This window comes from Malaclemys terrapin, chromosome 8 (assembly GCF_027887155.1).
Source record: "Malaclemys terrapin pileata isolate rMalTer1 chromosome 8, rMalTer1.hap1, whole genome shotgun sequence".
Taxonomy (NCBI): Eukaryota; Metazoa; Chordata; order Testudines; family Emydidae; genus Malaclemys; species Malaclemys terrapin.
This window is the reverse complement of record NC_071512.1, coordinates 96,895,327-96,917,380: the sequence shown is the minus strand read 5'-3', so window position 1 is coordinate 96,917,380 and position 22,054 is coordinate 96,895,327.

Genomic DNA, 22,054 nt, shown 5'->3' with positions numbered 1-22,054 from the left:
CCCCTGAGGTGCCAGATCCTATGGTGTATCATACACCTGTTTTACCCGGTGCTACCAATCATGCCAGTGAAGTATGGCATTATAACGTCCTGCACTCCTTTCTGTATTGAAAGCAGCAAGGGAATCTTCCTGAAGGGCTAAATCCCCAGCCCAGAACCAAACCAAAATGCACAGGGACCTTGAAGAGGAATCTTGCCTCGTAGGCTCCATGGCCCCTGCCCTGTGCCATGTCTAGAGCAGGGCTTCTCATTGAGTGGGAGGGTGGGGAGAGGCAGGTGTAACCCAGCCATAACATGCTAAATTTTGTCCTCCAGCCCCTTCCATAGCAGACTCTGTGTGTGTGTGTGTGTGTGTGTGTGTGTGTGTGTGTGTGTGTGTGAGAGAGAGAGAGAGAGAGAGAGAGAGAGAGAGAGACTGGGACATGTGTGTTGAGGAATGGGCAGTACTTTCTGAAGCGCAATGGGCTTGTAGTTCTAGCTAGAGCAGGCAGAAATTTTTCAAATTTTAATTTTTGGATGAAATTTTCATCAAATTCAAATTTTGATGAAAAACAAAAAAACTTGACAGTTTTTGTCAGTTTTTGGTTTTTCAGGCTGCTGTGGAGGTGTTTGTTTGTTTGTTAGATTTGTTTTTTAATTCGCTGAAACTTTGAAACACCTGTAAAACAGTTTTGAAAAAAGTTCTCTACACATCCACTGATTTTTCAACCAGGTTTAGTTATAGTGTTATTGGGAGATTATAATGATACACCTACATATGTGTGTACAAAAACACCTTAGTGGTCAAGTAAACAAGAGAATAATCGTGCTGGCTAGACTCAGATATATCTGGGGCTTCCACACACACAGCTCCAGCAATGAATGTCAATCCTGAGCTGCCTATCCCTGCTACTCCATTCCTCGCGTGGTCCAGAGTGGATTCTGCTAGCCTTGCCTGAATTATCCCACATGCAATAATAAGTTTTGTGATGGGCACAAATATCAGCTATGGTCCAGGGTAAAAATACTCATTTCCATTTGCAGTCACCAGAAGTGCAGGGTTAGTGTATTAATCCACTGTATGCCATCAAGCAGTGTATTCTCTTCCCTGTCCTACAGAAGGACAGTCCAATGATTAGGATGCTAGCCTAGGATTTAGGAGATCTGAGTTCAATTCCCTGCTCTTCCACAGACTTCCTGCCTGACCTTAGGCAAGTCATTTAGCTTCTCTGTGCCTAAATGCGCCATCTGTCAAATGGGGACCATAGAATCATAGGGTCCTTGAGAGGTCATCTAATCCCGTCCCCTGCACTCATGGCAGGACAAAGTATTATCTACTGTACTTCCATATTTCATAGGGGTGTTGTGAGATATCATGGTAATGGAGACAATACATAAGTACCTAAGCTTGGAGCCAGGGGTGTGATTCCTTGCTCTTGTAGACATACTTGAGCTAGCGTGTGCTAAACATAGTGTGGCTACAGTGGCATGGGCTAGCCATGCCAAGTATGTGCTCACAGGGTTCAGGTGGGTTTGTACTTGGCAGAGCTTCGCCTGGTGACACTGCTATTTTTAGCACTAACTCAAAGGGAACTAGTGTGAATATGTTTACACGAACTGGGAATCATACCCTCAGCTTCAAGTGTAGAAGTGCCCTTAGAGCGATCTTACCATTGGTGGCGGTGATACAGTAACTTGTGAAGGCCAAAATAGTCTCTTTGAAGTGATTTTTGTGGTATGCGGAATAGTGCTTAGTGCATACATGATGCATTCCAGCTCAGGGTACTTGGCAAGTATGCTTTTCACTAATGTACCCTTTCAGTGTTTTTCCAACTGAACCGAATTCCCATTAAGCATAACACATTATCCCATCCAAACCCATCCCCTGAGTTCAAAACTGTATTTTTATTGTGAGGTCATAAAAATTAACATGAAATTCTAGATAATTGCTTTCATAATTGCTGCAATCTTTGCTCTTTCCAGAAGCCCTTTTATGAGGGGAGAAGATTAAGTATTTGGCAATCATTCCCACCATGAAGAAGGTTTTTAACCAAACATAGATATGGAATGGGCTTGAAAAAAAATGTAAATGCTTTAAAAGGTTGGTTTTAAGGTACTAAGAAAATCGTATAATGAGCATTAATGACATACATGTAGTGTGGGGGAGTGTAATGAATCAGATGAGGATTTATGATGCGAGATCTTTATGTTTCTCTCTGTATAACCCCACATCTCTTGCGTCTGAGGGAGGCTTTTATTCCAGTTTATCTGAATCTCTATTTATTTTATGATTTGTCCGTGGGACACGTGCAAAGATTTACCTGGTTATCTAAATTCACTGAAGAAAGACATAACTCCAGCTTCTTAAGATGTACAGATGGGCTACTTTTGAGTCCTGCCAAGATCTGCACAAGTTACGAGGTAACTGCCCTGTGGACAGAGAGTGTATGGTGGCCAAACCTAATATCCACAGAAAAAAACCCCATCCCTTGTAGTGGATACTGCCATGAGCAAATGAGAGGGGGTTGGAGGGGGAGAGGGAGGATCAAGAAAGACTTTACCTTTCACGCTAACTTGTATGTGGTTATCTCATGTTAACTTGTCTCTAGCCCAGAAACATGCTCAGTTGCTTAAATATCTCAAAAATACCCATGGAAGATACTGCATCCTGGGATTGTAATGTAATTCACCATCTAGCCCACGCCTGCCTAGTCTGGGTTGCTAAGAATCACAAATGCCTCATGTAGTGACACTAAATACCACCGGCTACATTATCCAGTATTGGAGTTGTAGAGCAAAACAGAAATACCGAGGCCTCAGAAAGTGTCCAGCAGGCCAAGCTAATAATTATCTTTGGGTTCACAACAGTTGTATTCACTGCAGTGAATTAAAACAGCAGTGCCTAGACACTACAGAGATTGGTGCTACAGGAATACCATAGATTAAGGAATGAATGTATTATTAAGTCACAGCAAAAGTTTGGGCATCAGTGCTATTCAAATTTGCTCATTCGTTTTTGCACACACACCCGTACACAAAGACAGCATTCTGCAAGACTGATCAGGCTGATGCCTAGAGGATTAATGTGACTGGGGAACAAAGCATGACTGAGAACAGCCTCCGTGATTGAAAGTGATTACACGTGAACAGTGAGTGTAAAATACTATCCAGTCCGAGTGATAGTATTTTACACCCACATTGCACAAGAGTAAATAACTCTGTAAGGCGGTGGCGAATCAGGCCCTGTATGACTTATAAAGTAATCAGAAAGGCATCTCCTTTTGTCAGTAGTTTTTTCCATCCAGAGTGGTCCACAGCTAGAGTATATAATGTAATTTTTGTGTCAAAATGGATCTGAGACTGATAATAATTACAACCTTTTTCTGAGAAAAGGCATTAAGCTACTTATTTTGGCTGTGATTCCTACTATCATGAAATTAATTACGCGACTTTAGCAATGGAGTGGGCTAGGAAAAGACTCTTTGAATCCTTTGCAAATGTTAGATTAAGAAAAATGAAATGCTGTAATTCAGGGAAAAGGTGTTAACTCAGATACCAAGTCAAAAAGGTCTTTGCGGTTTGACCTGTAAAACCAAAATCTCTTGGGCAGACAGGAGAAAGAATTGCACATCTCTCAAAGCTTCTCCTTCTTTTAATGCAAAAATCTGTTAATCCCACATAATGAGTGCCTCACTTGCCTCAGCAAAAATAAAGCACAGACATTGCTCATAAAAATGTTGGTAAACAGCAATGCCAGGAAAGACAAGGGGGGGAAATGTTCTGGTCTTCAAATAGTTTCCATCACAAACCTTTGGGTTCAGATGTGATGGGATGGTGACATCTTCTTCCCAACACTCTAAATTGACAGTGAGTCCCTTATGCTCATCCCTTTCTGGAGTGGACTGTGGCCAAATTGGACAGCCTTTAGTTGGTATTTGCTGTAGGTCCTCTGCTAGATACATGGGGCACTCAAGTTGCAATGTTTGAGAAAAGTATATAGCCTCAGTTGATTCCTCATTGCAGCCCCACCTTAATCATTAACTGAAACAAAAACTTGAACCAAACCTACGTTAAAACTAAGTCACTTTGGTCAAGTTTGGAAACTGTGGAAAACACATTTATAGGAAACAATATTGGCAGGGTAATAGTCCAGAGGAGAGGAAGAAGGGAGTGTAATGTTTGTGGAAGCTCTCTGAACACCACAGATGAGCAGATGTGCGGGGAAACATTACAGACGTTGGTATTTCAGATAACCAAGGAAAACCCAAGATTATTAAAGCAGAAAAGGGAGAAAGCAGATGAATCGTAAAAGGGACGGGGAGGTGGGTTCTCTCCACCAAGAGAATTCCATAAAACACACACTGCTTCTCCAATAGAAAAAGTATCTTACTCAAGCTAGGAGTGAAACGTCAATCCCATAGTCTGGCAAAATTAAAGTGGTGCTAACTGAAAAATTCTTATTATTTCTTTATTTGTGTTATGGTACCAGCTAGAGAGCCCAACTGAGATCAGGGTCCAATTGTGCTAAGTACTGTACAAACACACAGCATTAGAATTCATGCCCCAAAGCATTTAAAGTCTCCCTAGAAAAGACAGACAAAAAAAGTATTATTATCCCAGTGGGAACTGAGATATATAGAGAGAAAGGGTGGGGGTTTTTTTCAAACTCTGGCCTAACTCTGCTCCCACTGGAGTTTTGTTGTTGACTTCAATGGGAGCGTCATTCAGCCAGCACTGAGCGTTTCTGAAAATCACACTCTGGGTATAGCGACATTTTGAGCTGGGGCTGTGATTCCCAGCTCAAGGAGACATATCTGCACTAGCTCTGATTGGGTGTAAAAATAACATAGCCACGGTGGCATGAGCGACGGGAGGGGCTAGCCACACCAAGTACGTTCCCATCCGAGATGCCAGGCAAGTACGTGGGGCAGCTAGCTCGTCCTGCTGCTCATGCTGCTGTGGCTACACACTGTTTGTAGTGCACAAGTTCAATCAGAGCTAATGCAGGTATGTCTCCTTGAGCTGAAATTACACCGCCAGCTCACAGTGTAGACACACCTTCTGTGACTTGTCCAAGTTCACACAGAGCTGGAAGTAGAATCCAGATCTCTTAAGTCTCAGGCTGGTATCTTAACCATAAGACTTGGTACTGAGTTCTGGCTCTCTTGAACAGCTTTCGAGCCATCAGGGACTAAGCGCTAGCAAGGAGAATGCCTAACCTGGGCAATTTTCTGGGGCAAATCCTTTACTAAAAACCAAAACTGCTCCTTCGTCAGCCATGTACGTCAATCATTTATGTTTATATACTTTGTTTCTTCCCCTTAAACATTAACTTAACTGTTGTGTGAAATAGATCTGCTAACTTTTTACTTGAGAAGTGGCAGTTCACATGGGTTTACATCCCTTAATGAGTTAATCTAGTTTTTCCCATAGTCACATTCCCCTTGTAACTCTATAGACAGGGTCCTGATTTCCACATGATGATTGGAACCAGAAGTGAGACTAGTGGGCACAATGGAAAATACCATTTGACTTACAGCACGTGCACTTTCCAGACCAAAACTGTTTCAAACCCAAGATATGGCAATGTAAAGCCATCTCAGATTGTTCACAGATGTGAAGATAAAGCAAAGAGGTTCATATCCGGCTTTGAAAGAAAGGTCACAGACAGGAACAAAGCTCATCAAATCTCTCCACTGGTTCATGGATTCCGATTAAACTCTAAGCAAGGCTGGTATCAAATATGTTTTCAGCTCGAATGTTTCCCACAGATCTGACTTGAATTAGGTTGCACGGGTGTAAATGATCCGAATTTGGTCCCTAAACCCCTACAATAATTTTAAAACCATTTGTTTCTAAGTTTTCAAGATCAGCACTTAATGACGGGTGGATGCTGAAGTGGCCAACCGTGCAAACAGTGGAGGAGCAGTGGAGCTATACATTTTTCAGGCTTTGGATTGTTTGTGCACATACTCTGCGTCAGCACTCTGTGTTTTCTCCTGGGTGAGAACAGATATTTTATGCAAACTTGGCCATCCTGTTCTTGTTTCCTGTGTATAAGAAATACCCTGAAGGCAGAGAATGATACAGCGCAGAATATCATGCTGCATGAGGGGTAATAATAAGCCAGCACCTTCTTAAAAAAACACTTTTCAGCCTCTAGATTATTTGGGAGAAGTTCTGGTGGAGCTGGGGAACAGCATGTGCAGCATATGTGTAGGCTACATAAACTGAATCTGCTGGAGTGTAGGGGCCAAGGGGGAATATTACTCTCACTATAAACAAGATAAGGCAAAGATGAGAATCAAAGAGAAGGAGCATAAAGACTTTACAACAGAAGTGAGTGAGAACTTTTTTTAAAATGTTGGTGCCGGGCCATATTAACTGGCAAACAAGAATGCAAAGACCTCCTCCAGCTTTGCTTTCACAAGCTCATTCGTCACTCTGCAAATGTACATTTAAATGCTCACCGAACTTCCACTTCTTAGAGTTTCTGCATAAAAGGCAGATAGCATCAGAAATGGGCAGCAGAGTTTTGCTTTTCATTGACTTGTATAAAGTAGACTATAAAGTTTTTTGTGATTTTTTTTTTTTTTTTTAGGAATCTCCCCGGCAGCAAAATTTCAAGTTTTGAACAGTCTCCTGCATAGTAACATCTTTGCCATCAGTGCAATGGCAGATTCACAAGACCTTTTCCACTTTATTTGCTGCCAGTACCATCTCTAGCTTTAGCTCTTTCACTTCGTCACCTTTCACTGTGCCAGAGGATCCTTTTAAAAATCCTGGCTCAGCAATGTGAATTTTGTTTGCTTTAAAGAAAGAGAGAGAAAAAATAACACATGGGGTTTTTAGTATTTTCTCTCACTGGCAGCTTCTGAGAGTGAACTCAGCCTTTTTGGGTTGATTCTCCCCGAACTGGAAATGTACAGCCTGATCTGAAGCCAAAGAGAGCTCAATGCCTCTGAAAACTAGGCCAGCCTTATCTAGGATTCACAAGTTGGACAGCCAGCAGCAGAGAAACCAGAAGTATCCTTTGGAGGAGATGTAAAACTGATGCCTGGATCACATGTCATCATGAAAATCCCCAAGGAATGTTTTGCAGGTGGGGGACCAGGCAATAACCTTGTTATACCAGCTAAATTCCTCTTGTATAGTTAACTTCAATGGGCTTTCAATCTGGCCCATTCTGTCTACCTGCCTTCTCCTCACAATTTCACATGTATAGAGTATCCTTTTCCCTTCTTGAATTGTTGTATGTGCTGTTTAGAGACCCTCCAGCCAAGATATGACTGCATCTCAGTGACAGACAAATTGCTCCCTGTCAGTAATTTGTAAAATTTGTCAAGTGATTTGGGATAGTCAGATGACAAGTGCTAGAGACATGTCAGGTCATTATACTATTATTATTCCTTTTGTTTCTTATTTCCAAGGAAACAACAGAGGTTTCTCAAGTGGGATTCTCTGGCAAACCATCAGTAATCGTTTTCTCCAGAAATACAACCAATTTCTTGCTTCTTTGATTGCTGGAGTCCAGGAAGGCATTTTCATGCCTTTAAGCAGCAGGAATATACAAGTATCAATGCAGCTTTTTAAAACCTGAGTGAAAACAGAAAAAGGTAACCTGGAAATAGGTGTCAGCCGCACTTGTAATCATTGTGCTCCCCCTTTTACATGTGTTTTTAATTGTCTTTTAAAAATAAAGAAATAAACAGTCATGAATAATCTAATAAGCGTCAGCAACCACCTGTGAAACTCAGCTAGCCAGCTGTATGAACTCAAACGCAAGACTAGAAAACAGATCGTGCTCTGGGACAACACGCGTTCACATTATACGCACGTCATTCCAAAACCCCTGAAGAAAAATGCATTCATGCCATTTTTGGCACTTGGTGTACATGCCACTCTGTAAAAGTATCCCAAGTGAGTGTTTGCTTAAGGAACATACAAAATTTGCTTTAAAGGAACTAGGTAAAAGCCAAAGGGGCAGTAGGGAAATCTGCTTGTTTGGCAATGCTTAAAAAAAAAATAAAAAACCCACATGGCATTTATTTAAGGAACTGCAGCCCAACAGGCAAAATTACTCAACAGTAATTAAGCATGTTTTCCTGATACTGAGATATTCAGGAGTGAATGCACAAGCAATGTAAAAACACAGAGGAAACCATAGGCATAAGTTTATTCAAGAAGACATTTGTTTTCCTACTAAGAAAAAAGGGTTATGTTCTCATGCACCTTGACACACCTAGCAAATGTCCTCGGGTAGCTGGGGCTATTTTTTCATTTCATGGGAAGGAACCATTTCATGGAGGGAGAAACATAACATCCTGGCATCTCAGGAGGGAAAAAGTTCAACTATATTTTTAAGGCTGTTTTGACATGTTTTTCTTCCACGCAGCACCAGACTTCAGTTACAGCTTCTTAACCACTGCAGCTAAATGACCCACCACAAGAACATTTTTTCCACAAACAATTCGGAATAGGGAGAAAGAGGCTGAGAGGAAAAGCAAACAGCTCTTAAAGAAACTACCCTTGTTTGGATAGTTCTGAACCACTGACTGTTCAAGGCAGGTTTTAGGTGGGTGGGGAAAACACTCCTGGTTTTGATTTGAAGTAGCCACCTCAAAACCTGTTTCAGTTAATGAGACTGCAATATTTAGAAAAATACAGAGTGTTTAAGAGGGATGTTGGGGAAACTTTTCTGTAGGGTATCCTAAAGCCAAGGACATTGGATCATACAAGCCTTTATACACACTAGAGAAAAACACGTTCACCTGCAACTGGGAATCACAGAGGAGTGGTAATTTCTGGTCGTACTTTTCAGAATCAAGGTAATACACGGTAGCTGCAAATGTAATTATACAAACTACATGTTTAAGGTGGCCAGAGCAGGCTCAGACTGAGCCAACTGCTCACACAGTTAGTCAACAGGCTTTTCTTGCTCTCCAAATAATTTTACTTAAAAGCCACAATCTGGCTCTAAACTTTGGCAAGACGTTATATGAAGAATTAGGTATACAATTTTGGATAGTGCAGGTACCATAATTGATTACCTGTTAGTCATTCTACCCACAGATAGGTTAAATATATCCTCGCATCAGCTGAGTCCCAACATTACCACCTACCAAATAAAGAACCACCAATGACAAATCAGCATTTTTGATGCTGAAAACTAATTTCAAGCAGGGCTGTTTTCCAGCAGTGATGGCAAGAAATGTACACTATGTTGTTGCTATGCGACTGTAATCCTAATGAACTGGTTCTATAATCCATCCATTCACAGTGGGCATGCTCGCAGGCTTAACACAGACATTGGCATAGTCTCGTCCATAATGACTTTACTTCATCTCATTTGGAAAGTCACTCCCTTGTAAGTAAGGTCACACAGTACCTAGCCTTACAAAGAGGCTAGTGCCTACAGAGATGGGAGCAGAGTGTTTGTGCCTACCTGCCCTATGGCAGAGAGTAACTGGCAGAAGGTCCTTTGTGCCCTTTCCCATCCTTTGCTCCCTTTCAGAGCTGAGCCCAAGTACTGAATGCTGAGTCGGTGTGTGCAAAAGGTACTGATCACTTGTGAACATTACATGAGAAATAGGAATGAAGGCTTAGGTCTGGGACTACAAAGTAGGAGATCTGTTATTCTCAGCTCTGCCAGTACTTACTGTATGATGTTGAGCAAATCACTTAGGACTACATACCTCTTGGAGAAAGTGTGGGGGGGAACACAACTGGAGGGTTGAAATTTGCTGCTGCTTCCCCTGGAGCAAGGGGGAAGCAGGAAGACAACAGGGGTGTCTTTGAGGTGCAGTGCTCCCTGGGGCTTCTCTTGGAGTAATGCAGCTTTCACAACACCCATTGTTCAGGGCTGTGACTAAAGTCTTCTAGTCTTCTAGTCCTCAACCTCTTTGTGTCAAGATTTGTTGAAAAATTCCCAACCAGCTCAATTATCAACAGCATTTATACAAAGCGAATATGTCACTTTATCACATATATGTATATAAATGAAACATTATCATCATCATTGTGGTACCTAGCCATTTTAACTCAGTTTTCTATCTACTACTCTAAGTGTAAGCAGTTTCCTGGTCCTGCTTGCAGGCTAGGGGGCCCTGTAAGGAAGCATGTGATCTGGGTCTTCAACTTTCAGTCTGCAAAGACCCAGCCTAGAACAAGGTGGGTTGAGTTGTGCCTCTGTAACTTACGGAGTAGTCCGCTTTGTCTCTCTCTGTTTTTGTTTCTTGTGTGTTTGGGTTCTGGATTCTAAGAAATAAAGTAGTGTTAAATTGCAACCATCGACAAAGTGTATTTGATGTGATTTTATCTAACTTCTCTGTGTGCATGCCATGAACACAACAATAATCACTTATTAAAATGTAAAAACGAAAAAAAAAAATACCCTGTCCCCATTTCAAAATGCCACTATGCTTGTATGCAGTATAAGTGCAGAGCCCCAGAGATCCCATTTTGGTCATTAATCATATGTATATAAGCTTCCACTTGGAAAAGTGCAGCTGTCCCATGCCACCATGCTTTAATTTATTGCATTAGCATCTAATTACTAACAAGGCAATTTCACACATGATATCCAAAAAGGAACACAAGGCTTTATTCCTGACATAATCATGACACTGTTTTACATTCAAAAGTTCATGGACTTAATGCATTTAAAAATACCCCTTCCAGCCTAATTATCTTGTGGAACATTTTATACAGGAGATATCTGATGTCAGACTAGTGCTGTATGTATTACACAGCTCCCATGGTGACTTGTAAGCTCTAGTGCGTCCCATGTGAGAGTTTCATAGAGAGACGTGCTGAGAGTGGTTTTGGTCACAGCTCTCCCCAGAGATATGCCTCTGCTTTCTGTGGGAGGCAATGAGTGAAAATGAATGGTGGATGGAAATCTCCAGACTTAAAGCAAGTGGGAGTTCTCTTTGATACATTTTATCTCAAGGGGCCTCTCCTTTGGAGGATTCCAACAGAAAGTTGTCTGGACCATCAGAAGACTATCAAAAATGCTTAATATAATAATATTTTTTTAAATATATGGAGATATCCTATCTCCTAGAAGGGACCTTGAAAGGTCATCAAGTCCAGCCCCCTGCCTTCACTAGGCAGGACCAAATATGATTTAGCCCCAGATCCCTAAGTGGCCTCCTTAAGGTTTGAACTCACAAGCCTGGGTTTAGTAGGCCAATGCTCAAACCACTGAGCTATCCCTCCCCTTTCTGAACCTTTCCCATGCCCAACAAAAGCATTGTAGAAGTTAAGGTGGAGCTGTGCTCATCTCCAGTGCTCCTCATCCCTTGTCTAGTTTAGCCCCCAACTCGTTCCTTTGAATCGGGCCACAACCTGCTACAGGGTGTTTTCTCATGCTCATATCCCTCTTGCAGAGCAGTCCTTTCTTCTCTGCACCAGGCTTGATCATCCTCCACTCTTTACTGCCTCTGTGCACCATAAAGCTTAGCTAGTATAAACCAGCATGTGGCTCTTTTGGTTTCAATGGAGCTACATCCATTTACACCAGGGGCTCCTTCCTACACAGTCCTGAGCATGCTGGCCCCGATACGACAAAGCACTTAACTTTGAGCATCAGAGTAGTCTCATGAAGCAATGCAAAGTCATGGGGCTAAAGCTAAGCATGTGTTTCACAGGATTGGGGGCCAAAGTGCTCAGCACCTTGTAGGTCAAGTCCCTGATGAGGACCTGGCCTTCTGTGTTGTTCACACTTCTTGAGGTGGTGCAGCTATAATGCTGCCCACTATGCCCTCCTCTTTTGGCAGTGCCTGTCCCCAATAAAGCCTTGCCAGAAATCCAAAAAAAAGGTCTTCTCACTATTATTCAAACTACAATGTTTGAACAGCTTCAGTATTTTCTAGAGAAAATTCCTACCTCCCCTAGGCTGGGTCTACACTACCTGCCTGAATCGGCGGGTAGAAATCGACCTCTCGGGGTCTATTTATCACATCCCATCGGGACGCGACAATCGATCCCCGAATCGACGCTCTTACTCCACCAGCGGAGGTGGGAGTAAGCACCATCGATGGGAAGCCGCAGAGGTCGATTTTGCTGCCGTCCTCACAGCGGGGTAAGTCGGCTGCGATACGTCGAATTCAGCTACGCTATTCACGTAGCTGAATTTGCGTATCTTAAATCGACTCCCTCCTGTATGTAGATGTAGCCCTAGTTTATAAAATCTCAGGAACTGTGACTGCATAGATACATTTTTTTATTTATGTATTGGTTGGTTCCAAAATTTTAAATAATGAATTGTTTGCTACCTGCCATACTTTGATTGGAATCATTTGGGAACAAAGTGAGAAAAGGGGAAAAAAGAGGCCCTTGATGGATTAAAACTGCAGATCGTAGTTGCAAGAGGAGGTATTTTAATGACAGGTTTAAGACTTGCTAAGTAACTGCCACAAGAATTATGAATACATTTTATAACGGTGTAAGATTAGCAAATAATCCTTTAAAAATAAAAAAAAAGATGGGGAATGGCTTTTCAAAGAAAAATGAAGAAACAGTAGCCACCCAAAACCTCTTGAAAATTTTGCATAAGAGAAGAGATTGCTAAACATTTTAAAGACCGTATCCTCAGTGGCTTTAAATTGGTGTAGCTGAACTTCAGTGGAGCTATGCTGATTTTTGAACCATTTGCCATTTAACTTGTACATCTCCTTAATTAACTAGCAAACTCCTGGCTCACAGGATGCCTGGCATCATCAGTTACTGACAGTCCATTCAGAAGCAAGTAAGCCGCATTTCTCAGAACATGAGTTATCGGATTTGAACAACGATGTAATTGATGCCTAAATGTCATATGGAGATTTCAAGGACACTTGAGGCCTTTTTCTTTGCTGACACTGAGATGCTTCATCTTAACCCTGCCTGATCTAAATCACTAACTGGCAGTGAGCTTTATATTTCGCCCTGTAACTCCTCAGTTGACCATTCGTCGTGATTTGGTTCGTTGTTAAGCAAATGTATTTGAAAGGATTTTTTTTGTCTACCACCAGCAGCTAAGAATGTGTCAGCTGCATCATGTTCCTCTCTTGGGTAAGAACATGTGTTGTTAGGTGAACAATTTGGGCCCTGACCTAGCAAAGAGCTCAGACAATGTGGAGAGACCCCTGCGTCTGCATGGAGTCCCATTAAACCTATGGAGGTCTGTGAGGGCACTGAAGTCTAGCCATGCAGAACTGACTGCAGAATCAGACCTATAAAATAGTGGGGTACAAGTATTGCAAGTGATGCCTATGGAATCTGCAAGATGGCCATGACTTCTTTCAGCCCTTGCAGGGCCTGATTCTGATCTTGCTTACCCCAGCGCAAATCAGGACTACATTCATTAATATCAATAGAGTTACACTGATGGAAAAATTCTTGAGTTTAGAATCAGGCCCACTGATGGCCATGGAGACACTGTGGCGCTCCCAGAGATTTGATTTACCATAGTCACCTTGATCGATTGGTCCATCAGCCCTCACAGAGAGGGCACCAATCACAACACGTCATTCGTGTTGTTCTAGCCAGTCCTTCAGCCACCCGCTGCTGGCCAGACTGTCAGTGGCACCAGACACCCGATCATCATAGGGCACCGCAGCCTTAGTCTCCCAGGCAGCTGGGATTACAGGCATATGCCACCACGCCCAATTTATTTACCATATTTATTCACTGTGATTTACCATAGTACACAACTTTACGCTGATCAGTACCAAACATACTTTAAAATATTCCTAAACACTATAGTAGTTCTCACTGAGGACTAATGTTTGTACCAGAACTTGGAGTCCCTAGTCCAAATGATTGTTGAGATATGCAATAGCAAAAACGTTAGATGTTTCCAGTGGTGGAATGCCAGTCGTATATTTGATGTAGCATATCTTATACAAGACTTCTCAAATGAGCCAGCTACAGAGAATGAGCTGTAGTAGAAAATGACACACATGAAATCTCAGGGGGAAAAGGAGGGTTTTTGTGGTAGTTACAGGAGAATTAATATTGAATTTATACTAGAAAGTGTGTTAACAACCTTTGCTCCAGCTCCATAATACTATAAAGAGAGGTGAGGTTCGATCAGTCTGCTTCTACTTTACAGGAGAAACTTCAACAGCTGAAGCTTCATCCTTTGATGTGCAGTGATTCTTCCACCAGCAATGAGAAGCAGCTATTCCCCTCTTTACTTTAGCAGAGCCCCTCCAGAACAGAGATCCTGCTCTAGCCAGTTGCTTAATTAAAATGAGCAATGATCAATAAACAACTCTGATGTCAGAGGAGAGAGGAAAGTCTCTGTCATGCTTGCTGCCCACATACACTAAACTACACCTAGGAATTACAGGAAGGTCCCTCATCAGCAAAAACAGTCAAACCAGAAACCAGTTAGTGGAAGACAATCTGCTCTATAGTGACAGTGAGAAACTTAGGGGACAGGGATGCACACTGAAGTCAAGGAAACGCTACAAAGACACATTGAAAGGCTATCTCAAGAAAACTGATGTGGACGTCACAAGCTGGGAGAGCAAGCCACCACCTAACCCCAATGGCACCACATCTTCCATCAGGCAGTGGCCCACTTCGAGGAGAAGCGCCTTGCCCTCGAAGTTGCAAAGAGAGAGAGAAGGAAGGAAAAAGAAAGAACTTTCTTCCAGCAGGCAGTTGACCCTCCAGGAAATGTCTGTACCTACTGCTGACGGATCTGTGGTCCCAGGATCGGACTCTTGAGTCATCTCAGGGCCCATTTGAAAATCCATGGTAGAGATCACCCTCCAGTTGAAGGATCGCCGATGATGATTATGAATGGGCTTTGGATCAGGCCCATAGTTAGACATCTCACCATGTGCCTTTTGGTCCAAGCCCATGGAGAAGGCTCTTAATTAGGAGACACAGCTTTTCTCCCAAAGAATCAGTTTCTTGCCAAATATTCACACACAAAAACAAACAAATGGGAAGGCACCATCATCGATACCTATGGAGATAAGCTGCAAAAACATGTGCTGTGGGCAAAAGTACAAGATGCAGAATGTGAGTTCATGATCTACATGTGTCCTGCACTTGGCTTTATTTATTTACACTGGGTTTTGATGTGTTAAATCAAGGGATAGTTCATCTCCATAAGACATCTCATTGCTGCTGGAACCTGAATGGTGGGAAGCAGGTATTGCACTCACCAGGAGCCAGATGTTTTGACACAGGGATTTCAAATGACTCTAGAATATGGGCAGTAGTTCTGTGGATGAAAAGCTTGAGGTAACTTCAAAGGGCCAGGAATAAAAATAACTCTTGGTCTGAACTACAAATTAGAATGGAGTGGGGGGAACTACTCTTCACACTGCAGCTGGATTATCAAGGCTGTTATCTGTATCTCACTGTTAAATCTACTTGGTGATTTTTACATTGTTATTTATATTACAGTTAAGGTCAAGAGATCCTAAATTAGAGCAGGGACCCAGTGCACATGACAATGCAAAGAAACAGCCCCTACCCTCAAAGAGCTTATAGTGTCACAGAAAAATCTTAGAAAAAGGAAATACTCTTATCCCATTTCACAGATAGGAACCTGAGGGCCATATCCACAAAGGTATTTAAGATCTGAACTTCGATCTGGCCCATAGAGATCTTTTACTTACTTGCATAGGATCACACAGGAATTCTGTAGCAAAGCTAGGAAATGAACCTCAATCTCCTGAGCTCCAGACTAATGATGAAACCACAAAACCCATCCCCCCTCTCCATCATCCTGATTTAATCACCATGACCCAAATTCAAACATGGTGCATGGAGTTACACTAAAGATGGAATGTGTCCCTTGCAAGGATAGATTTCTGCAATAATCAGGTAGGGGAGATGTCTCCCACCAGGAGTTTGGCTCCCTTTCTTCTTGTGAGGCTTTTTCTTTTTATCCTCTTGTATGGGGCTGAAATTTGTTACACCATTAGGAGGAGTTCCCCTTTTCCCAGGGTGCCATGTTATTTGAGCCGCCTCATTTATACTCTTTTTATAAATCTGCAAGACACAATGATTCAAAAACCATCATTATAATTTAGGGGGAGAGATTGTCAAATATAGGAGCAAAATAATTGCATTATTTAGGGGTAAAATTGGTGTTCTGAACATTTATAAATGCACAACTACTTATTTTCTTCACCTTTTCTTTAGGAATGGCTTTTTCATGCATTGGTTGATCACACTGTATAATTCATCAGATTCTAATCTATAACTGGTCATAAAAATATTTTAAGGAATTTTTAACAAAGACATTTGGGATTACTCTGAGAATCTAGCGGACTGACAGTCAGTGTACAAATACTAGGACTTACTTTTTTAGATCTGTATCTTTACCAAGTAATTTATCTAACCAGGAAGGAGAATTCATGCAGAGGCAGGTGAAAACTACAGATTTATGCATGGAAAAACCATCCTTAATAAAATATTGTTCCCAGAAAGTTAACAGGTCTCCAGCTTTTCCTATTCACAGGACACCGTTGAATTTTAAGATACTGGATCCTAGTTTTATGTAGTTAAATATCATTTGCAGTATGTATCTATGCTCACAGTATAAGAGTTTAATGAACTTAATTTAAGCGAGAAGACATGACAGGGTGTATGCATGGCTTGGTTATTATTTGCATCCAGTGGGCATACTGTCAAGAACAAGGCCAAAGGCTTCAGCAACCCAAAAACTACATCATGACTCCATAGTGTCTAGGTATTACTATCTTTATCTGGCTCTTTTGTTGTGTTAATAGAAAGTTAAAAGAGGAAAGGCCCACAGTGTGACTCTATTGGAAGCCAAAGTCATGTCAGGGCAGGTAGGGTGCATTGAGAGTTTTTCAAAATGTAGTATAATTATAGGTAGGGTTAGTTGAGTAAAATAAAAATAAGTATTTTCACAAATTAACATAGTGAGGTTTTCCATCTGTTATTTATGGGGCTATGTTATTCGTTCTTTGCAAATACACAGGCAACCATCAGGTTATCCATGACAATGTCTGCCAAATAGGAAGTCTTACAAAGTTTAGCATAAAGAATATTCCTCTGAAAACTCATGCCAGATGTGACTCTTTGCTAGTCAATATCCAGTCATCCAATCGAGAAACAGACATAACTGAAGACATAAGTCATCAGTTGCACACTGTGACTTATGAATAGTCGAACTGAGCAGTTTGTAGACCTCACATTGACCAAAATTTGTTTATGTATGAATAATGAATGTCTTTGTAGAAATTAGGATTCATCTATCAACAGGAAAGGGGGCCAAATTCACCTGGTAATTTATTCCCCATGAATCATTTGACCAGCTTTAGTTCTAGAATAACTGAAAGATCCATGATAATAGAAAATAAAAGGGGTCTCACTCTACTGCTTCTTCCCATCCTTTGTTTTCAGTGACTCCTCATTACTATTATAGAGAATTACTGATACCCGTTATTTCAGTTATATCACCAGCTCATAACCAGTTACAGTTTCACTCATGTTAATGCACAGCTTGCTAGTAAGGTAGCAGCAGCCCTCTGTGTTTTCCTAAATCCAATTTAGAGTCAAAATGTATTTTATTAGCTGCGGACGGAATATTTAAATTCAAAATATTTTTTTTAAAGTTTCATCTTTTGAAATGGCAATTGGTGATATTCGAGCCACATGTTGGCCACTTGTTTTTGAGGTGAGGGGGGAACTGTATGTATCTTAGTACAAAACTTTCTCTGTTTCTTGAGAAAACAACAATAAAACACCCCTTGCCTTTTATCCACATCTGGCTGAAGCAAAAACAGTGACCCATGGAATTCAAAATTTCATACTTCACTGCTCCAGGCTAGGATCCAGAGGTTATTCTTGCTGTGTTTATGAAAGATCTAGCCCTGTTAGGAGGAGAAGTGCTTATTGAGAAAACACATGGAGTTTCTGTTTCCAGAAATTATGGAATTAGCCAGTGATAAGAGACTTTTTTTTCCTCAATACCCTCTAGACATTTCATAGGAGTTAATAAGTAATGGCTGTGCTGTTAATTGCAAAACAAGAGTAAACAGTCCAGGCTGGATCTCAGGCATGGAGCGCACTGCCACCAAGACTCAGCAAATTTGTGATTTGGAGCAAATGCCTCTCAAAGGGACTGCAAATTCCAAAGAATTCAGTAGACTTAAAAATATGAAGTCTAATATGTGTACTTAATATTGTCCCTTCATTAGTAGGAGCTCAGAGCACTCACCTAACATTTGTGAATCAAGCCTCATAACAGCACTGTGAGGTAGGGCTGTATTCCTTCTCCCCCCATCCCCACCCCCATTTTAAAGATGGGGACACGGAGTTTAAGCAGCTTTCCCAAAGAGATGAAGTGAAGGGTAGAGCATGGGATAGAGTCCAGATCTGCTCACTCCCAGTCTTCTGCAGGCGCAAGATCAGCTTCCCCATTTTTGAAAACTGCCTATGTAGAAATTACAGATAGATCCACCTATGGAGTTTGGATCAGACCCAATTCCATACTTCTAAAAATTCTCAGTTGTCCGGAGATACTATTCAAATTTCATAGGGTTGTAAGGGTCCAAACACTGAGCATAGTGCTTCCTCTCTTTACTATTCCATTGAAGAAAGCCCTGGTAACGTTACCTACTGTCCTGGTGTCTTAAAATTCCCCCTGTCCTACAAGAAAGGTGTGTCTTTTTATACCAGGCACTCAAAGGTATTCAGTGGAATTCACCCTGCACTGCTGGAATTTCCTCTACAAGAGAGGTGGAATTTGAAGACTCCAAGATTTTACTTTGTCCTGAAGCCCTAATGGAAAGCATGGAATTCTGCAGCTGGCTGACACGTTAGCTAGTGAAACTGATTTTCTTCTGGACTGAAGCAAACGCTGCTTGTGGGAAAGAAATTACGAGAAAACAATAAAATATGTGTGGCTTTCAGAGCTCTATCTTGGTTGTATTGACTGTGAAATTGCTGATGAATGGGGGCGTTCAAACAGAATGGACACCACGTTACTAATCGAGCTAAAATTCCTGTGGTCTCATCAGTCCTCAGTGCAATGTGATGGTTACATAAACAATCTGTAATTCAAGTTCTTAATTTGGGGACACTTACGCACTTTGCCCCAGCTGATAGATCATTTTCATGTTATCCTTCGGCAGTCCGAGTCCTCCCTTCCCCCGCACCGAATCCCAGGAATCAAGCTTTGTGCTGGCAATTAAACTTGGTTTTGCCAGGTGCTGAGCACTCTGGCCCTGATCCAGCAAAGCCTTTTAAGCATGTGAGTAGTCCCCCTGAAGACATTCCTTTCCCGAAATCAATGGGACATGCTTAAATTTAAACACATGCTCAAGTGCTTTCCTGGATTGGGGCATGAACTGTAATTCACCCCACAGTTCCTGTGAGCAATTCCTCTGCACCTCATCTTTGGGGTCAGTGCCACTGGATGTGGGTAAGTGTAGATCCCATGACCCCACATCTAGCCTTTCCACAACGGCCGATTCTGTGCGCCTCTGTTTGTAATCGGCACAGCAATCCTGTGTGCAGCCCAGGTGGGTGAAGAGTTGTTATGAGGCCCTCGCAGGCAGAGTCACTTCTGTGTAGAACAGGGACATCATAACCTGTTACCATCATTATCATTATTTATGGTAGTACCCAAAGGCACCCAGCCAATACTGGTTTCCTATTGTACTAGGGGCTGTGCAAACACAGACGTGAGCTTTCCTAAGCTTTCCTAGGCAGGTAATGTGACAACGCCTTAGTCCATTTAACAGGGCGGGAGGAAAAACCTACTTGTTTTCATTCTCTTCACTGCTGTATTAACTGTTTTGTTTTTAATGATGTTTTTCCTACCAGAATTTCCTCTGCAATTAAATGGCTCTCTTGGTTGCGTTGTGAAATATTGAGTGTTTGGTGTCGTCTTCTTCTTCCCTCCCCCGCTCCAGTGAGCTGCTTTTGTCCTCTTTAAAGATTCTGTGTTGGCAGCAGCACTTGGAGTGGAAACCAAAAGACCACAATGCATCTCAGTTTGCCTTTAACAAATGAAACAGCAAAAAAAAAAAAAAAAAAAAAGTGAAATTTCAGATGTCACGTGTGAGCTGTCTCAAGGAGGATGAGGAGGCGGGGGGCAGGGTATGTTTCAGCCTCTCCGCTGCACCAGCAAGTGGAGGCGACCGGTTAGGAAGGAGGGGATGTATTGTGTCTTTGTATACGGGTGCTACACACAGGGCAGATCTGGGAGGTTGTGTGTGCTGACTGTGAGGCGCTTTGCACTGTGATCACAGGGCACCCTTATGCCGGGGCTACTGAATCTGAATAACCGCAGTCCCAATGTCTCCGAACTAACCTTTTCTCCATAGTGCCTTATGATGTCCGTGTTCTACACAGAACCAGGTCTCCTGCCAAGCCCCGCTGTGTGCTCGCTCTGTGCTTTGTGCACAGCGGAACTACAGGTCTGTCTCATCTTACGCAGGGGTTCCGTTCCACGGTTAGCGCGTAAAGCGAAAACTGCGTATAGCCAAAATTCCATTGAGTTCAATGGCGGGCGAAATCGCCCACACTACAGGTATAGTATTAAAATTGTTATTTTTCTCTTTTTTTTTTTTTTTGCCGACCGCGTAAAGTTGAAATCGTGCATGTTAAATGCGCGTAAGATGCGACAGACCTGTATTGCCTTTTTGCAGAACTGAGAGCTTTCCACAGCCTCTGTCCCTGAGTGAATTTCACCCTCCACAGAATATATGATGTGTGTGTAGATAGAGTGCAGAAGTTGTGAACTAGATGGGTTTCCCCTTTTACTGTAGGACCCCTGTTTCATCACTATGGGTTTGTGCTACTGTGGCAGTAGGTGACAATACCACAAGAAAAGGAGCACTGCCGAGTGGGGAGGGGGACATGTATTCGCGATACGGCTTTATGTATATTATTGACAAAATCAAACTTTGGGTAATATGCTCCCCCTCTGTTTTGAGGTGCCCTGGAGAGTTCAGCTGTCCATTGCCTCCCGAAATCACCAAAGCCCCATCCCCAACCTCTGTGCAGCATCTGTGTGGCTTTCTGATGGGGCCATGCCCAGGAGGGATGGGGCAAAAGACAAAGAGCAATGTTTCTCCATAGCACGTTACCCTCAGGGCCAAGAAGAAATCTGCGGGGGTCCCTGCAGTTCTGCATGTGATCCCAACATCTACACAGGTTCCACTTGTTCCCTCACTGTGGTAACCCCCAAACTTCCCCTCTTTCAGGTACATCGACACTATGAGCGTGGGTGTGATTCCCAGCTTATAGAATCATAGTGGTGTAAACATACTTGTGCTAGCTCAAATCAAGTTAGCAAGCTACAAATAATAATGTAGCCAGGGTAGTGGTGGGCAGCAGTGGCACCATGCTAGCCCCGCTCCCCTGCCCTGAATAGAAACCTGCATGAACCACATGGGTACATACGAGGGGCCACTAGCACGTGCCATCATGCTCCTGTAGCTACACTACTAAGGATGACTGGGTAGTAACTTTGTGAGTGGGCTCATGTTTTACTCTCCTGAAGTTTATCCTTTGGAGGGTCAGCATGTAGCTCCCTCTAAGGGAAGCAGATGAGTGTGAAATCGATTTTTGGTTGGTGTGTAAATCATGTCCACTCATCTTTAAAGCACAGGAAGGAACTGTGCAACTTTAACAATCAAAGGGGGGGAAGTATATATTGGTAGGACCCTTAGAAGCTGCATTCCCTTCTCACTCATCTGTGATTCTGAGAAATATTTGGCTGACATCTTTCTCTGAAGCTTCCCAATAGCCACATGTCATTGGGAAACAAAACAACAAAGGATTCATGGACCTTACACTTCACAGTATTTAAATTAATGACGTGTTAGTTTTCTGTCTGATTTTGGGGCACACTCTGCCCCTTTCTGTAATTCTTAGGCTACATCTACACTACAGCCGGGATTGACGCCCTGAGATCAATCCACCGGCGGTCGATTTAGTGCGGTGGGGGGGCAAACTTTTTGGCCCGAGGGCCACATCTGGGTATGGAAATTGTATGGTGGGCCATGAATGCTCACAAAACTGGGATTGGGGTGCATGAGGGGGTGAGTGCCCTGACTGGGGGTGCAGGCTCTGGGGTGGGG